This window comes from Macaca fascicularis, chromosome 1, assembly GCF_037993035.2.
Source record: "Macaca fascicularis isolate 582-1 chromosome 1, T2T-MFA8v1.1".
Taxonomy (NCBI): Eukaryota; Metazoa; Chordata; class Mammalia; order Primates; family Cercopithecidae; genus Macaca; species Macaca fascicularis.
The window spans coordinates 86,658,744-86,677,790 of record NC_088375.1 but is presented as its reverse complement, the minus strand read 5'-3'; the positions used below and the strand labels follow the sequence as shown (position 1 = coordinate 86,677,790).

General features: G+C 53.4%; 3 pseudogenes; all 3 read right to left on the bottom strand.

Moving 5' to 3' along the window:
* Positions 1-2,072: 2,072 nt before the first annotated feature.
* Positions 2,073-2,191, bottom strand: LOC123570655 (5S ribosomal RNA; annotated as a pseudogene).
* A 13,893-nt stretch (positions 2,192-16,084) lies between these two features.
* LOC123570591 (5S ribosomal RNA) lies at positions 16,085-16,203 on the bottom strand (annotated as a pseudogene).
* Positions 16,204-18,465: 2,262 nt separating this feature from the next.
* On the bottom strand, positions 18,466-18,584 carry LOC135968980 (5S ribosomal RNA; annotated as a pseudogene).
* Positions 18,585-19,047: the final 463 nt, after the last annotated feature.

Sequence of the window (19,047 nt, the reverse complement as noted above, 5' to 3'; positions counted from 1 at the left end):
GGGCTGGGCGAGAACAGGGTGGCCAGGCCATTCATGCGAGAGGAGCAACAGAGCGCTGTGACGGATTAATTTCTCTTGGATTAATTCCTTGCTTTGGAGGTGGTTTTATGTAGGTTCCTTCCTTTTTTGGCACCTCCATATGCTCCTGGTTTGATTTGGTGGGCCCCTTGATTGGCAGAGTGCGCCCGCCCATACGGTTGGAGACGTGGCAACGGGCGTGCCCACCGGTCCCAAGGACTGGGTCTGTGGAGTGTCCTCGGGAATGCAGTTTACATGAAAATAGTGGCAATGGGAATCCAGGTGTACAGGGACTCTTCCTCTTGGCTGGCAAAGCAACGTCCTTCCCCCAGATAAAGCAGCCCCTGCGTTCTGGAGCTGAGGTCTTGGCTGACATGTGTGGTACCTGCTGCCCCTGCCCACCCCTTCCCCCGGTTTGGAAGGTTGTGGCAGCACCCGTTGAGTGGATTGAATCGCCTGGTCATTCCCAGAGTGGGAAGGCACTGGGAACAGCAGGGAACCCATGCCTGCGCCTTTAGGTTTCAGCCCTCCACCCTTCTGGACTGGAGCCAGGCTCTTGGCAGTGCAGTGGTGAGGTAGAAGTGGTGGGATTCTGATGCCCGGAGGTGCTTTGGTGGCGGACCCCCAGGAGGAGGTCCCCGGCTGCAGCAGGGGTCTAGGCAGGTGACAAAGGGGGAGGAGAGTCCGGGGAGGTTGGGAAGCAGGGTGACAGTAGGGGCAGTTGAGGGAGGGGCCAAGCCACAAAAGCCTACTGCAGGCCAGGCGTGGTGGATCATGCCTGTAATCCCAGCACTGTGGGAGGCCAAGCCAGGTGGAACACGATGTCAGGAGATCCAGACCAAAATCCAAAATGACTAACACGTTGAAATCCCACCTCTATTAAAACTACAAAACATGAGCCGGGTGTGATGGCGGACAACTGTAGTCATAGCTGCTCGGGAGGCTGAGGCAGGAGAATGGCGTGAACACAGGAGGCGGAGCTTGCAGTGAGCCGAGATCGCGCCATACTACGACAGCCTGGGTGACAGACTGAGACTCCATCTGTAACAAAAAGAGAGATAGGAAGAAAGAAAGAAAGAAAGAAAGAAAGAAAGAAAGAAAGAAAGAAAGAAAGAAAGAAAGAAAGAAAGAAAGAAAGAAAGAAAGAAAGAAAGAGAGAGAGAGAGAGAGAGAAAGAAGGAAGGAAGGAAGGAAGGAAGGAAGGAAGGAAGGAAGGAAGGAAGGAAGGAAGGAAGGAAGGAAGGAAGGAAGGAAGGAAGGAAGGAAGGAGAAGAAATGGAAGAAAGAAAGATAGCCTGAAGAAAGAAAGAAAGAAAGAAAGAAAGAGAAGAAAAGAAATGGAAGAAAGAAGGATAGCAAGAAGAAAGAAAGAAAGAAAGAAAGAAAGAAAGAAAGAAAGAAAGAAAGAAAGAAAGAAAGAAAGAAAGAAAGAGAAAGAAAGGGAGAGAGAGAGTAAGAAAGAAAGATAAGTAAGAACTACAGAAAGAAGAAGAAAAGAAAGATAGAGACATAGATAAGGATAGAAAGAAAGAAATGGAGAGAGAGAAAGAAAGAAAAGAAAGTAAGAAGGAAAGAAAGAAGAAAGAAAGAGAGGGAACGAAAGAAAGAAGGAAAGAAAGAGAAAGAAATAAAGAGACAGAAAGAAAGAAGAAAAGGAGGAAGGAAAGGAGAAAGAAAGAGAGAAAGAAAAAAGAAAGAAAGAGAGGGAGAATGAAAGAAAAGAAAGAAAGAAGGAATTAGAGAAGAAAGAAAAACGAGAGAAAGAAAAGAAAGAAAGAAGAAAAGAAAGAGAGAAAGAAGGAACAAAAAAGAAAAGAAAGAAAGAAGGAAAGAAAGAAGAAAGAGAGACAAAGAAAAAGAAGGAAAGAAAGAGAGAGAGAAAGAATGAAAAGAAAGGGGGTAACAAAGAGGAAAGAAAGTAAGAAAGAAAGAAGGAAAGAAAGAAAGAGAGAAAGAAATAAAAGAAAGAAAAAAGAAACAAAGAAAGAAAGAAAGAAGAGAGTGAGAAGGGAGGAAAGGAAGGTAGAAAAGAAAGAATGACCAGAAAGCAAAAAAAGCTACAGCACCTGGTATTCCCAGGTGGTCTCCCATCCAAGTACTAACCAGGCCCAACCTTGCATAATTTCTGAGATCAGACCAGATCGGGCGCATTCAGGGTGGTATGGCCGTAAACAGCAGCAGAGGCACCTGGCTGCCCCAAGAGTCCAGCTCAGCCATGCCCACCGGCTTCCAATCGGTACCACCAGCCCAGGGCCACCAGGTTTGGATATGGACCCACTAGCCGCTCTCCCGCAGCCTTCCCCCAGCTCCCAAGCTCCCAAGCTCCCGAGTTTCCACCACGTCGGGCCTGCATGGAACAGGGAGTGCATCAGGGCCCAGGGCTCACAATCCTGGGAACCCGTCTGGTCCTCTGCCCTGTCTAGGAGGTATTCTTTAGATCCATGGCCGCTCAGTAGCTCATGCAAGGCCCCCTCTTGCCCCATCCACGCACAGCCGTCAGGGCTGGTCAAGGGCGAACATCCACCCCAGCCAAGCTTGCAGTTTTTCTCAGAATGTCCCTACCACGGTGGCTTGTCGCGACCCAGTCCCGGTCTGTGGGCAAGAGGGCGTAGGGGTTTGGGAGATGGGGGATGGCCCTGGTTTTCCTCAGGCTGGAACTGGAACCGGCAGACTGATGTCCAGCGAGAGGGCCTGAGAGAAACCCAGACACACCACACCACCATTAGGAACAAATCCACAGGCCCACACACAGACACACCCCAGGCGCTCGGGCACGGGAACCTACACACACATGCATCCACACAGACACACACACACACACACACATGCACACACACACAAACAGCTTGAAGGAGACCAAGGAAGAGATGGATGAAGAGATTGAAACTGAGGAAGGGAGAGAGACAGCGATCGAGAGAGATAGGAGGGGGGCAGGGAAAGAGACAGAGAGGCAGTGAAAGAGAGAGGGACAGAGAGAGAGAGAGAGACAGAGACACAGAGGGAAGGCAACAGAAGTAGCATGATGTACAGGGGCAAACTCAGAAGAGAGAGGGGGAGGGAGGTAGAGAGCAAGAGCGAATAGAGCCCTGTAGAGCCCTTTTGATCAACCCGGGATAGGGTGGAGGGGGCTTGGGCTGGGCCAGAACAGCTTGGCCAGACCGTCCATGTGAGGGGAGAAACCAAGCACTGAGACAGATTTTGTCTTGGATTGATTGCTTGCTTTGGAGGTGGGTTTCATAGGCTCATTCTTTGTAGGCATATTCCTCTGCTATTGGTGCGGTGCTGTGGCCTCTGCACCGCAACAATAGCACTTGATTTGCAGAGTGTGCCAGCGGGAGAGGAGGGACTGGGCGTGCCCACAGGGCCCGAGGACTGAGTCTCTGGCGTGTTCTCGGGACTGGAGTTTACAAGAAGTTGGTGGCAATGGGAATCCAGGTGCAAAGGGACTGTTTTCCTGGTGGCTAGCGATGCAATGTCCTTCCCCCGGATAAAGCAGCCCCTGCGTTCTGGAGCAGAAGTCTTGGCTGGCGTGTGTGACACCCGCTGCCCCTGCTCGTCCCTTCCCCCAATTTGGAAGGTTGCCATGGCGCCCGATGTGTGGATGGAATTGCATGGGTATTCTGGCAGTGTAACCCGTGTCTGCGCCTTTTGGGTCCGGCCCCCTGACCTCCCGGGCTGGAACCGGGCTCCTGGCAGGGCAGTGGTGAGGCGGAAACAGTAGGATGCTGCTGCCCGGTGATGCTTTGGTGGCGGACCCCCAGGACGAGGTCCCCGGCTGCAGCAGGGGAGTAGGCAGGCGAAAAGGGGGAGCAGGGTCAGGGGAGGTTGGGAAGCATGGGGACAGTAGGGGCAATTGAGGGAGGCAGCAAGCCACAAAAGCCTACAGCAGGCCAGGCGTGGTGGATCATGTATGTAAACCCAGCACTGTTGGGGCCCGGAGGGGTGGATCACGATGGCAGGAGATCCAGATCAGCCTGGCTAATATGGTGAAATCCCATCTCTACTAAAACTACAGAACATGAGCCCGGCATGCAGGCGGGCTCCTGTAGTCCCAGCTGCTCAGGAGACTGAGGCAAGAAAATGGCGTGAACCCGGGAGGTGGAGCTTGCAGTGAGATGAGATCACGCCATGGCACTCCAGCCTGGGTGACAGAGCGAGACTCCGTTTGGAAGAAAACAAAAGAAAGAAAGAAGAAGGAAGGAAGGAAGGAAGGAAGGAAGGAAGGAAGGAAGGAAGGAAGGAAGGAAGGAAGGAAGGAAAGAATAAAGAAAGAAAGAAAGAGAAAGAAAGAAAAAGAAAGAAGGAAAGAAAGAAAGAAAGAATAAAAGAAAGAAAGAAAGCAAAAAATAAGAGAGAGAGAGAGAGATAAGGGTAGAAAGGAAGATAGAAAGAAAGAGAGACAAGAAAGAAAGCCAAAAAGCCAATAGCATCCGGTATTCCCACACGGTCTCCCAACCGAGTACTAACCAGGCCTGACCCTGCTTAACTTCTGAGATTGGAGGAGATCAGACTGCTGTCTTCCAGCCGGCACCACCAGCCCGGGGCCGCCGGGCTCGTATCAGGTTCCCCGGGGCCACTCGCTCTCAGCCTTACCCGACTCCTCATCCACCGAGCATCCTCTGCGTCCGGCCTGCTCAGAGCATTGAGTGCTCTGAGGCATCAGGGCCCAGGGCCCACTATCCTGGGACACCATCCAGTCCTCCGTCCTGTCGTGGAGATATTCTTTTGGATCACTGGCTGCTCAGGAGCTCCTGTGAGGACCCCTCTTGCCCCACCCACCCAGAGCCGCCTGAGCTGGCCAAGGGTGAACATCCGGACCAGCCACTCTTGGCCCTTTTCTCGCAACGCCCCAACCACGGTGGCTTGTCCCGAACAAGACCTGGCCAGTGGGCAAGAGGGTGTGGGGGGTTGGGGGTTGGGAGATGGCCCTGCTTTGCCCAGAGCTGGCACTAGAGCCGGCAGTGTGATCCCCAGCGAGTGGGGATCAGAGAAACCCAGACACACCCCACCACCACCACGAGCAATCCACAGCCCCACACACAGACACTCCTGGGTAATCGTGCACGGGAACCCACACACACGCGCGCGCACACACACAGACACACATACACACACACAAACACACACACACCTATGCATACACACACAACCAGCTTGGTGGAGAGCAAGGAAGAGATGGATGGAGAGATTGAAACCTAGGGAGGCAGAGAGACAGCGATCGAGAGAGACAGGGGTGGGGGAGAGGGAAACAGAAAGACAGAGATGCAGAGAAAGAGAGAGGGACAGCCAAAGAGAGAGAGACAGAGAGACAGAGGGAAGGTGACAGAAGTAGCAAGCGGGGCAGGGGCAAACCCAGAAGAGAGGGGGAGGGAGCCAGAGAGCGAGAGTGATAGTGCCTTGGAGTGGGAGCGCCCAGCTCCGGTAAGCGGGGCCTTTTTGAGCAGGCCTGGTCAGGGTGGAGGGAGCTCGGGCTGGGCTAGTACAGGGTGGCAAGGCCTTCCATGCGAAAGGAGCAACGGAGCACTCAGACGCGATTTGTCTTGGATTAATTGCTTGCTTTGGAGGTGGGTTTCGTAGGCTCCTTCCTTTGTTGGCATCTCCCTGTTCTCTTGGTGCGATGTGGTGGTCCCCTTGATTTGTAGATTGCGCCTGCCCATTTGGCAGAATTAATGGCAATGGGCGTGCCCAAGGAGCCCGTGGCCTGAGTCTCTGGTGTGTCCTCAGGACTGGAGTTCACACAAAGTTTGTGGTAATGGGAATCTGGGTAGACGGGGACTGCCTTCCTGGTGCCTGGCATAGCAATGTCCTTCCCCCGGATAAAGCAGCCCCTGCGTCCTTAAGTGGAGGCCTTGGCTGCGTGTGTAGTACCTGCTGCCCCTGCCCGCCCCTTCCCCCATTTGGAAGCTTGCAGCAGCGCCCGATGAGTGGATTGAATCCCCTGGGCGATCCCGGAGTGGGAAGACATTGTGAACAGCAGGGAATCCATGCCTGCGCCTTTGGGGTACGGCCCCCTGCCCTCCCGGGCTGAAGCCTGGCTCCTAGCAAGGTGGTGGCGAGGAGGAAACAGTGGGATGCTGCTTTCTGGTGGTGCTTTGGTGGCGGACCCACAGGAGGAGGTCCCCAGCTGAGGCGGGGGTGTAGGCGAGTGAAAAGGGGGAGCAGAGTCAGGGGAGGTTGGGAAGCATGGCGACAGTAGGGGGAAGGGAGGGAGAGGGCAAGCCACAAAAGCCTACAGCAGGCAGGGCACAGTGGATCACGCCTGTATTCCCAGCACTTTGAGAGGCCGAGGCATTGGGATCACGAAGTCAGGAGATCCAGACCAGCCTGGCTTACACAGTGAAAACCCGTCTCTAGTACAACAAAACATGAGCCAGGGATTGTGGCAGGTGCCTGGAGTCCCAGCCGCTCAGGAGGCTGAGGAAGGGGAATGGCGTGAACCCGGGAGGCAGTGCTTAAAGTGTGCCGAGATCGCGCCACTGCACTCCAGCCTGGGTGACAGAGAAAGACTCCGTCTGGAAGAAAAAGACAGACAGAGAGAGAGAGAGAGAGAGAGAGAGAGAGAGAGAGAGAAAGAAAGAAAGAAAGAAAGAAAGAAAGAAAGAAAGAAAGAAAGAAAGAAAGAAAGAAAGAAAGAAAGAAAGAAAGAAGAGAGAGAAAGAAAGGAAGAAAGGAAGGTAGAAAAGAAAGAAAGCAGAAAAGCCTACAGGACCTGGTATTTCCAGAGGGTCTCCCATTCAAGTACTAACCAGGCCTGACCCCGCTTAGCTTCTGAGATCAGGTGCGTTCAGGGTGGTATGGTGGTAGATGCCTGCAGAGGCGACTGGCTGCCCCAAGAGCTCAGCCCAGCCATGCCCGCTGGACTCCAGCCAGCACCGTCAGCCCAGGGCCGCCGAGCTGGGATCGGGACCCCCGAGCTCCTTGCCTGCAGCCTTCCCCCGAGTTTCCGAGTTTCTGAGTTTCCCCCGAGCTCCCGAGTTTCCACCATGTCGCATCCGCTCGGATCAGGGAGTGCTCTGAGGCGTCAAGACCCAGGGCCCACGATCCTGGGACCCTGTCTGGTCCTCTACCCTGTCGGGGAGGTATTCTATTGGTACCTGGCTGCTCAGGAGCTCCTGTGAGGCCCCCTATTGCCTCACCCATACAGAGTCATCAGGGCTGGCCCAGACGCACGTGGCCTTTTTATCACAATGTCTCCATCACAGTTGCTTGTCCCGACCAAGGCCCGGATGGTGAGCAAGAGGGTGTGGGGTGTTGGGGATGGGGAATAGCCCTGCTTTGCACCAGGCTGGCACCTGAGCTGGCAGCCTGATCCCCGGTGAGCAGGACTGAGAGAAACCCAGACACATCCCACCACCACCAGGAGCAAATCCACAGCCACACACACAAACACACCTGGGTGCTCGTGCACGGGAACCCACACACAAGCGTGCGTGCACACACAGACACACACAGATGCACACATACACAAATGGCTTGAAGGAGAGCAAGGAAGAGATGGATGGAGAGATTGAAATCGAGCGAGGGAGACAGTGATCGAGAGAGAGAGGGGAGGGTGAGAGGGAAAGAGGCTGACAGAGAAGCAGAGAAAGAGAGAGGAACAGAGAAAGAGAGAGAGACAGAGACAGAGGGAAGGCGACAGAAATATTGAGAGGTGCAGGGGCAAACCCAGAAGAGAGAGGGGGAGGGAGCTAGAGACTGAGAGCTATAGAGCCTTGGAGAGACACTGCCCTGCTCCGGTAGACAGGGCCCTTTTGAGCAGGCCAGGATAGGGTGAAGGGGACTTGAGCTGGGCCAGAACAGGGTGGCCAAGCCACCCATGGGTGACGAGCAACGCAGCGCTGAGATGGGATTTGTCTTGGATTAATTACTTGCTTTGAATTTCGGTATCGTAGGCCCCTTCCTTTGCTGGCACCTCCCTGTGCTTTTGGTGCGGTGCGGTTGTCCCCTTCATTTGTAGATTGCGCCCATCCGTTTGGCGGGATTCATGGCAATGGGCGTGCCCACGGAGCCCAAGACCTGGGTATCTGGTGTGTCCTCGTAACTGGAGTTTACACGAAGATGGTGGCAATGGGAATCTGGATGCACAGGGACTGCTTTACTATTGCCTGGCAAAGCAATGTCCTTCTTCCAGATAAAGCAGCCCCTGCATTCTGGAGCCGAGGTCCTGGCTGGCATGTGTGGTGCCCGCTGCCCCTACCCGCCCCTTCCCCCAGTTTGGAAGGTTTCAGGGGCACCCAATGAGTGGATTGAACTGCCTGGGAGTTCCGGGAGAGGGAAGGCACCGAGAACGGCATGGAACCCGGGCCTGCTGTTTTGGGGTCCGGCCCCCTGCCCTCCTGGAATGGAGCCAGGCTACTGGCGGGGTGGTAGCCAGGCAGAAGCGGTGGGATGTTGCTGCCCTGTGGTGTTTTGATGGCGGATCCCCAGGATGAGGTCCACGGCTGTGGCTGTGGCTTAGGCAGGCGATAAAGGGGGAGCAGAGTCAGGGGAGGTTGGGAAGCATGGTGACAGTAGGGGGAAGTGTGGGGGAGGGGAATCCACAAAAGCTTACAGAAAGCAGGTCATGGTTGATAACGCCTGTAATCCCAGCACTTTCGGAGGCCGAGGCGGTTGGATCACAAGGTCAAGAGATCCGGACAAGGCCAGCTAACACAGTGAAACCCCGTCTCTAATAAAACTACAAAACATGGGCCGGACAGGGTGGCGGATGCCTGTAGTCCCAGCTGCTTGGGAGGCTGAGGCAGGTGAATAGCGTGAACTGGGGAAGTGGAGCTTGCAGTGAGCCGAGATTGGGCCACGGCACTCCAGCCTGGGTGTCAGAGTGAAACTCCGTCTGGAAGATAAAGAAAGACAGACAGACAGAGAGAGAGAGAGAGAGAGAGAGAGAGAGAGAGAGAGAGAGAGAAAGAAAGAAAGAAAGAAAGAAAGAAAGAAAGAAAGAAAGAAAGAAAGAGAGAAAGAGAGAAAAAAAGAGAGAGAAAAAGAGAAAGAAAGAAAGAAAGAAAGAAACAAAGAAAGAAACAAAGAAACAAAGAAAGAAACAAAGAAAGAAAGAAGAGAGAGAAGGGAAGAAAGGAAGGTAGAAAAGAAAGAAAGACAAGAAGGAAAGCCAAAAACCTACAGCACCCGGTATTCTCAGGCAGTCTCCCATCCAAGTACTAAACAAGCCCGACACTGCTTAGCTTCACTAGAACAGACGAGATCTGTCCCGTTCGGGGTGGTATGGCCGTAGACACCAGCAGAGGTGCCTCTGGGCTCGTATCGGGACCCCAGAGCAGCTCGCCCATGGCCTTTCCCAGTCTCCTGAGCTGCCGAGGCTCCACCACGTCGGACCCGCTACGAACAGGGAGTGCTCCGAGGCGTCAGGGCTCAGGGCCCATGATCCTGGAACCCCACCCAGTCCTCCGCCATGTCTCGGAGGTATTTTTTGCATCCCTGGTGGCTCAGGAGCTCCTGTGAGGCCCCTTCTTGCCCCACCCAGCCAGAGCCGTCTGAGCTGGCCAAGGGCAAACAGCCAGACCAGCCGATCCTAGCCCTTTTCTCACAACACCCCCTCCACGGTGGCTTGTCCCGACCAAGACCCAGCTGGAGGGCGAGAGGATGTTGGGGTTTGGGGGTTGGGAGATGGCCCTGCTTTGCCCGGAGCTGGCAGTTGTGACAGCAGCATGATCCCCAGAGAGAAGGGCTCAGTGAAACCCAGACACACCCCACCACCACCAGGAGCAAATCTACAGCCCCGCACACAGACACACCCTGGAGCTCACACACAGGAACCCACACACGTGCTTGCACACACACACAGAAACATACACACACACTCACACATATACACACACTTGCACACCCACACAAACGGCTTGAAGGAGAGCAAGGAACAAATGGATGGAGAGATTGAAACCGAGAGAGGGAGAGAGACAGTGATCGAGAGAGACAGGGGAGGAGGAGAGGGAAAGAGACAGACAGAGAGGCAGAAAAACAGAGAGAGACAGAAAGACAAATGGAAGGCAACAGAAGTAGCGCGTGTTGCAGGGGCAAACCCAGAAGAGAGAGGCAGAGGGAGCTAGAGAGCGAGAGTAATAGAGCTTTGGAGAGAGTGCGCCCTGCTCCTTTATGCAGTTCCCTTTTGGGCAGGCCGGATAGGGTGGAGGGGGCTTGGGCTTGGCCAGAACAGGGTGGCCAGGCCGTCCAAGTGAGAGGAGCAATGGAGCGCTGAGACAGGTTTTGTCTTGGATTAATTGCTTGCTTTGGAAGTGGGTTTCGTAGGCTCCTTCCTTTTTTGGAACCTCCATGTGCGGTGCCGTGGTCCCCTTGATTTGCAGAGTGCACCCACCCATTTGGTGGGAGCCGTGGAACCAGGTGTGCCTACGGGGCCCAAGGCCTGGGTCTCTGGCGAGTCCTAGGGACTTAATTTACACGAGGTTGCTGGCAATGGGAATTCAGATGTACAGGGACTGTTTTCCTGGTCGATGGCGTAGCAACGTCCTTCCCCTGGATAAAGCAGGCCCTGCATTCTGGAGCAGAGGTCTTGGCTGGCGTGTGTGGCACCTGCTGCCCCTGTCCGTTCCTTCCCCCTGTTTGGAAGGTTCCAGCGGCGCTTGGTGAGTGGATTGAATCACCTGGGCGTTCCGGAAGGAGATAGGCACCGCGAACGGCAGGAAACCTGTGCCTGCGCCTTTGGGGTCCAGCCCCCTGCCCTCCTGGGCTGGAGACAGGCTCCTGGTGGGGCAGCGGCTAGGCGGAAGCAGTGGGGTGCTGCTTCCCAGTGGTTCTTTGGTAGCAGAGCCCATGTAGGAGGTCCCCACCAGTGGCAGGGGTGTTGGTGGATGAAAGCGTGGGAGCAGAGTCAAGGGAGCTTGGGAAGCATGGTGACAGAAGGGGAAAGGGAGGGAGGGGTGAATCCACAAAAGCCTACAAGAGACCAGGCGTGGTGGAACACGACTGTAATCCCAGCACTTTCGGAGGCTGAGGTGGGTGGATCACGAGGTCAGTATATCCAGAACAGTATGGCTAACACGGTGCTAAACGGTTTCTACAAAAACTACAAAATATGAGCTGGGCATGGTGGTGGGCACCTGTAGTTCCAGGTGCTCAAGACACTGGGGCAGCAGAATGCTGTGTACCCAGGAGGCGGAGCTTGAAGTGAGCCGAGATTGTGCCACTGCACTCCAGCCTAGGTGACAGAGGGAGACTCCCTCTGGAAGGAAAAGACAGAAAGAAGGAAAGAAAGAGAGAGAGAGAGAGAGAGAGAGAAAGAAAGAAAGAAAGAAAGAAAGAAAGAAAGAAAGAAAGAAAGAAAGAAAGAAAGAAAGAAAGAAAGAGAGAAAGAGAGAGAAAAAGGATTAAGAAAGAAGAAAGGAAAAAAGAAGGAAAGAGAGAGAAAGAAAAGAAAGAAAAAAGGAAGAGAGAGAGAAAGAAAAGAAATGAAGAAAGGATTAAATAAAGAAGAAAGAAAGAAGGAAAGAAAGAAAGACAGAAAGAAAGAGGGAGAGAGAAAGAAAGAAAAGAAAGAAACAAAAGATTAAAGAAAGAAAGAAGAAAGAAAGAAGAAATAGAGAAAGAAGAAAGAAAGAAGGATAGAAAGAAGTAAGTAAGAAAGAGTGAATGAAAGAAAGATGGAAAGAAAGAAAAAAGACAGAAGGAAAGAGAGAGAGAAAATAAGGCAGGAAAGAAAGAACGTAAGATAGAAAGAAAGAAAGAAAGAAAGAAAGAAAGAAAGAAAGAAAGAAAGAAAGAAAGAAAGAAAGAAAGAAAGAAGAAAGAAAAAGAAAGAAAGAGAGAGAAAAGAAATAGAGAGAGAAATAATGAAAGAAAAGGAAGAAAGAAAGAGAGAAAGAAAAGAAAGAAAGAGGGAAAGAAAGAAGGAAAGAGAGAAAGATAGAAAGAAAGAAAAGAGAGAGAGAGAAGGGAAGAAAGGAAGGTAGAAAAGAAAGAAAGACAGTAAAAAATGCTACAGCAACCGGTATTCCCAGGTGGTCTCCCATCCAAGTACTAACCAGGCCCGACCCTGATTAGCTTCCAAGATCAGGGTGGTATGGCAGTAGGCACCAGCAGAGGCACCATGCTTCCCCAAGAGCCGGGCCCTGCCATGCCCACAGGCTTCCAGCCGGCACAGCCAGCCTGGTGCCACTGGCCTCAGATGGGGACACCCAAGCCACTCGCCTGAAGCCTTCCCCCATCTCTGGGGCTCCCGAGCTTCCATCACGTCAGGCCCACTCGGAACAAGGAGTGCTCCGAGGTGACAGGGTCCAGGGCCCACAATCCTGGGACCCTATCCAGTCCTCCCCACTATGGCAGAGCTATTCTTTAGGATTCCTGGTCGCTCAGTAGCTCTGGAGAGGCCCCCTCTTGCCCCACCCTAGCAGAGCAGTCCGGGCTGGCCAAAGTCGAACAACCAGCCCAGCCGCACGTGGCCTTTTTCTCACAACGTCCCCACCATGGTCGCTTGTCCCGATCAAGACCCAGCATGTGGGCCAGAGGGTGTGGCAGGTTGGGAGATGCCCCTGCTTTGCCCCGGGCTGGCACAGCACCTGCAGCCTGATCCACCTCGATAGGGGCTGAGGCACACACACAGACAAACACACACACACACACACACACACACATGCACGCACACACAAACGGCCTGAAGTAGAGCAAAGAAGAGATGAATAGAGAGATTGAAACCAAGGGAGGGAGACAGATAACCTTTGAGAGAGACAGGGTAGTGGGAGAGGGAAAGACACAGACAGAGAGGCAGAGAAAGAGAGAGGGACAGAGAAAGAGAGAGAGTCAGAGAGACAGTGGGAAGGCGAGAGAAGTAGCGCGAGGTGCAAGGCAAACCAAGAAGTGAGGGGGGAGGGAGCTAGAGAGTGAGAGCGATAGAGCCTTGGAGAGGGAGCACCCTGCTCTGGTAGGCGGGGCCCTTTTGAACAGGCCGGGATATGGTGGAAGGGGCTTGGGCTGGGCCAGTACAGGGTGGCCAGGCCGTCCATGTGAGAGGAGCAACGGAGCACTGAGATGGGTTTTCTCTTGGATTAATTGCTTGTTTGGAGGTGGGTTTGTAGGCTCCATCCTTTATTCCACCTCGCTATGCTCTTGGTGCGTTGTGGTGGGCCCCTTGATTTGCAGCGTGCGCCCACCCGTTTGGTGGGAGCTGTGGAACCAGGCGTACCCATGGTTCAGGAGGCCTGGGTCTCTGGTGTGTCCTCAGGACTGGAGATTACACGAAGTTGATGACAATGGGAATCCGGGTTCACAAGGACTGTTTTCCTGGTGGCTGACGATGTAATGTCCTTCCACCGTATAAAGGAGCCCCTGCCTACTGGAGCAGAGGTGGTGGCAGTTGTATGTGCCCCTGAGTACACCTTCCCCCGGTTTGGAAGGTTCTGGCAGCACCCGATGAGTGGATTGAATCGCCTGGGCATTCTGGAAGAGGGAACGCAACAACAAAGGCAGGGAATCCGCGCCTGCACCTTTGGGGTCTGGTCCCCTGCCCTACCGGGCTGGAATCGGGATCCTGGTGAGGCGGTGGTGAGGCGGAAGTGGTGGGTTGCAGCTGCCCGGTGGTGCTTTGGTGGCAGACCCCAGGAGGAGGTTCCTGGATGCAGTGGGGGTGTAGGTGGGCAACAAAGTGGGAGCAGGGTTAGGGGAGGGCGGGAAGCATGGTGACAGAAGGGGGAAGGGAGGGAGAGGGGAAACCGCAAAAGCCTACACCAGGCCGGGAGTGGTGGATCATGCTTGTAATCCATCACTTTGTGTGGCCGAGGCGGGTGGATTACGTAGTCAGGAGATCCAGACCAGCCTGGCTAACATGGTGAAACCTTATCTCGACTAAAACTACAAAACATGAGCCGGGCGTGGTGGCCACACCTGTAGTACCAGCTGCTCGGGAGGCTTAGGCAGGAGAATGGCGTGAACCCCAGAGGAGGAGCTTGCAGTGAGCCGAGATCACACTACTGCACTCCAGCCTGGTTAACAGAGTGAGACTCCATCTGGAACAAAATGAGAATAAGAAAGAAAAAGAGAAAGAAAAAAAGAAAGAAAGAGATACAGAGACAGAAAGAAAGAAAGAAAGAAAGAAAGAAAGAAAGAAAGAAAGAAAGAAAGAAAGAAAGAAAGAAAGAAAGAAAGAAAGAAAGAAAGAAAGAAAGAAAGAAAGAAAGAAAGGAAGGAAGGAAGGAGAAGGAAAGAAAGAAAGAAAGAAGGAAAGAAAGAGAAAGAAAGAGAAAGAAAGAGATAAAGAAAAGAAAGAAAGAAGGAAAGAAAGAGAGAGAAAGAAAGAAAAAGAAAGAAAGAAAAAAAAGAAAGAAGAGAGAAGGGAAGAAAGGAAGGTAGAAAAGAAAGAAAGAGAAGAAAGAAAGCAAAAAAGCCTATAACACCTGGAATTCCCAGGCAGTCTCCCATGCAAGCACTAACAAGGAAGGACCCTGCTTACCTGCTTAGCTTCCAAGAACAGATGAGATCAGGCTCGTTCAGGGAGGTATGGCTGTAGACGCCAGCAGAGGCACCTGGCTGTCCCAAGAGCTCGGCCCAGCCATGCACGCTGGCTTCCATCCGGCACCGCCAGCCTGAGCCCAATGGGCTCGTATCTTGACCCCCATGGTGCTCGTCCAAGGCCTTCAACCAGCTCCCGAGCTCCCGAACTTCCACCATGTGGGGACCGCTCCTAACAGGAAGCAGTCTGAGGTGTCAAGGCCCAGGGCCCACAATCCAGGGACACCGTACGGTACTCTGCCCTGTCACGGAGGTATTCTTTTGGATCCCTGGTGGCTCAGGAGCTTCTGCGAGGCCCACTCTTGCTCCACCCAGCAAGAGCCCTCACGGCTGGCCAAGGGCGAACAGGCAGCCCACCGGTGTGTGGCCTTTTTCTCACAATGCCAACACCCGGGCCTGAGCCTTTGGGATCCGGCCCCTGGCCTCCCAGGCTGGAGTTGGGCTCCTGGTGGGGTGGCAGCTAGGCAGAAGTGGTGGAATGCTGCTGCCGGGTGGTGCTTTGGTGGCTCACCCTCGGAAGCAGTTCCCCGGGTGCGTCGGGGGTGTAGGGGCGTGATAAAGGGAGAGGAAAGTCAGGGGAGGTTGGGAAGCTAGGTAATAGTTGGGGGAAGGGAGCGAGGGGGGAAGCCACAAAAGCCTACTGCAGGCTGGGCGCGGTGGCAGTGGATCACAGATGTAATCCCAGAATTTTAGGAGGCCAAAGCGTGTGGATCACAAGGTCAGGAGATCCAGACCAGCCTGGATTACACGGTGAAAACCCGTCCCTACTATAACTACAAAACATAAGCTGGGCGTGGTGGGAGGCGCGTGCAGTCCACATTGCTAGTGAGGCTGAGGCATGAGGATGGCGTGAACCCAGGAGGTGGTGCTTGCAGTGAGCTGAGGTTCCGCCACTGCACTGCAGCCTGGGTGGCAGAGCGAGACACCATTTGGAAGAAGAAGAAAGAAAGAGAGACAGAGAGATAGAAAAAAAGAAAAGAAAGAAAGAAGGAAAAAGAAGAAAAAAAGAAAGAAAGAAAGAGAGAAAGAGAGAAAGAAAGAAAGAAAGAAAGAAAGAAAGAAAGAAAGAAAGAAAGAAAGAAAGAAAGAAAGAAAGAGAAAGGAAGGAAGGAAGGAAGGAAGGAAGGAAGGAAGGAAGGAAGGAAGGAAGGAAGGAAGGAAGGAAGGAAGGGAAAGAAAGAAAGAAAGAAAGAAAGAAAGAAAGAAAGAAAGAAAGAAAGAAAGAAAGAAAGAAAGAAAGAAAGAAAGGAAGGAAGGAAGGAAGGAAGGAAGGAAGGAAGGAAGGAAGGAAGGAAGGAAGGAAGGAAGGAAGGAAGGAAGGAAGGAAGGAAGGGAGAGAGAAAGAAAGAAAGAAAGAAAGAAAGAAAGAAAGAAAGAAAGAAAGAAAGAAAGAAAGAAAGAAAGAAAGAAAGAAAGAGAAAGAAAGAAAGAAAGAGAGAAAGAAAGAGAGAGAGAGAAAGAAAAATAGAAAAGAAAGAAGGAAAGAAAGAAAAAGAAAGTAAGAAGGAAAGAAAGAAAGAAAGCAAAAAAGAAGAGAGAGGGAGAGAATGGAGGAAAGGAAGGTGGAAATTAAAGAAAAGAAAGAAAGTAGAAAGGCCTGCAGCACCTGGAATTCCCAGATGGTCTCCCATCCAAGAACTAACAAGGCCAGATCCTGCTTAGCTTCCGAGATCAGAAAAGATCAGGAACATTCAGGGTGGTATGGCCATACACGCTGGCAGGGGCACCTGGCTGCCCCAAGAGATCTGCACGACCATGCCCGCCAGCTTCCAGCTGACACCGCCAGCCCAGGGCCACCAGACTCGAATCAGGACCTCTGAGCCCCTCGCCCGTGGCCTTCTCCCAGCTCCCGAGATTCCAAGGTTCCACCATGTCAGGCCCGCTCAGAACAGGGAGTGCTCCGAGGCATCAGGGCCCACGGCCCAGAACCCTGGGACCCCGTCCTGTCCTCAGCCCTGCACAGAGATATTCTTTTGGATCCCAGGCCGCTCAGAAGCTCCTGCGAGGCCCCCTCTTGCTCCACCCACCCAGAGCTGTCAGGGCTGGCCAAGGGTGAACAGCCATTCCAGACACGTGGCTTTTTTCTCACAATGCCCCCACCACGGAAGCTTGTCCTGACCAAGACCTGGCCAGTGGGCAAGAGGGCATGGGGGTTGAGGGTTGGGTAATGGCCGTTTTCCCCAAGCTGGCACTAGGGTCGGCAGCCTCATCTCTGTCAAGAGTTGCTGAGAGAAACCCAGTCACACCTCACCACCACCATGAGAAAATCCACAGCCCCACACACAGACACACCTGGGCACTCGAGCACGGGAACCCACACATGCACGCAACACGCACAGACACACACAAACACACGCACATGCAAACGGCTTGAAGGAGAGCAAGGAAGAGATGGATTGAGAGATTGAAACTGAGGGATGGAGAGAGACAGCGGTCAGAGAGACAGGGGAGGGGAAGAGGGAAACAAACAGACAGAGAGAAACTGAAAGAGAGAGGGACAGAGAGAGAGAGAGAGACAGAGAGACAGAGGAAAGGTGACAGAAGGAGCTCGAGGTGCAGGGGCAAACCCAGAGGAGAGAGGGCAAGGTAGCTGCAGAGCAAGAGCGATAGAGAATTGGAGAGGGAGCGCCCTGCTCCGGTAGGCAGGGCCCTTTTGAGCAGGCTGGGATAAGGTGGAGGGGGCATGGACTGGGCCAGAACAGGGTGACCAAGCCGTCCATTCCAGAGGAGCAATGGAGCACTGAGACGGGTTTATTCTTGGGTTAATTGCTTGTTTGGAGTTGGGTTTCGTAGGCTCCTTCCTATGTTGGCACCTCCCTGTGCACCTCATGCGGTGCGCTGGGCCCCTAGATTTGCAGAGTGCATCCGTCCATTTGGCAGGAGCCGTGGAACCGGGTGTGCCCACGGTGCCTGAGGCCTGGATCTCTGGAATGTCCTCAGTACTGCAGTTTACACGAAGTTGGTGGCAATGGAATCTGGGTGCACAGGGACTGTTTTCCTGGTGGCTAGCAAAGCACTGTCCTTCCCCGGGAAAAAACGGCCCCTGCGTTCGGGAGCAGAGGTCTTTGCTGGCATATGTGGAACCCGCTGCCCCTGCCTGCCCCTTCCCCTGGTTTGAAGGTTATGGCAGCACCTGATGAGTGCATTGGATCTCCTGGGCGTTCCAGGAGCGGGAAGGCTGCATGAACACCAGGGAACCTGCTCATGCGCCTTTATGGACTGGCCCCCTGACCTCCCAGGATGGACCCAGGCTCCTGGCATGGTGGCAGTGATTCAGAAGAGGTAGAAGGCTGCTGCCCAGTTGTGCTTTGGTGGCGGACACCAAGAGGATGTCCCCGGCTGTGGTGGTGTTGTAGGCAGGCAATAAAGTGGGCGCAGAGTCCAGGGAAGTTGGGAAGCATGATGACAGTAGGGGGAAGGGAGGGATGGTTGAAATCACAAAAGACTAAAGCAGACCAGGATCGGTAGATCACAGCTGTAACCACAGCACATTGGGATTCTGAGGAGGGTGGATCACGAGGTCAGGTGATCCAGACCAGCCTTGCTAACACGGTGAAACCCCGCCTCCACTAAAACTACAAAACATGAGCCTGGCTTGGGGGCCAGTGCCTGTAGTCCCGCTGCTAGGGAGGCTGAGGCAGGAGAATGGCATGAACCTGGGAGACAGAACTTGAAGTGAGCCGAGATCACGCCACTGCACTCTACCCTGGGTGATAGAGTGAGACTCCGTCTGGAAGAAAAAGGAAGGAGGGAAGGAAGGAAGGAAGGAAGGAAGGAAGGAAGGAAGGAAGGAAGGAAGGAAGGAAGGAAGGAAGGAAGGAAGGAAGGAAGGAAAAGAAAGAAGAAAAGAAGAAAGACAGAAAAAAGAGAGAAAGAAAAGAAAGAAAGGAGAAAAGAAAGAATGAAAGAAAGAAGAGAGACAGAAGGGAAGAAAGGAAGGTAGAAAAGAAAGAAAGACATGGAAGAAAGAAAAAAAGCCTACAGCGCCTGGTATTTCCAGGCCGTCTCCCATCCAAGTACTAAATGGGCCCGACCCTGCTAAGCTTCCGGGATCAGATGAGATCGGGTGCGTTCAGGGTGGTACGGCCCTAGATGCCGGCAGAGGTGCCTGGCTGCCCCAAGAGACCGGCCCAGCCATGCTGGCCAGCGTCCAGCCGGCACCACCAGCCCGGTGCTGCAGGGATCAGATGAGGACCCCCAAGTCATTCACCAGTGGCCCTCTGCCAGCTCCCGAGCTTCTGAGCTCCCACCACCTCAGGCCTGCTTGGAAGAGGGAGGGCTCAGAGGCATCAGAGCCCAGGGACTACGATCATGGGATGTTGTCCAGTACTCTGCCCTGTCACGGAGGTATTCTTTTTTTTTTTTTTTTTTTTGAGACAAAGTCTCGCTATGCCGCCCAGGCTGGAGTGCCGTGGCCGGATCTCAGCTCACTGCAAGCTCCGCCTCCTGGGTTTACGCCATTCTCCTGCCTCAGCCTCCCAAGTAGCTGGGACTACAGGCGCCTGCCACCTCGCCCAGCTAGTTTTTTGTATTTTTTAGTAGAGACGGGGTTTCACC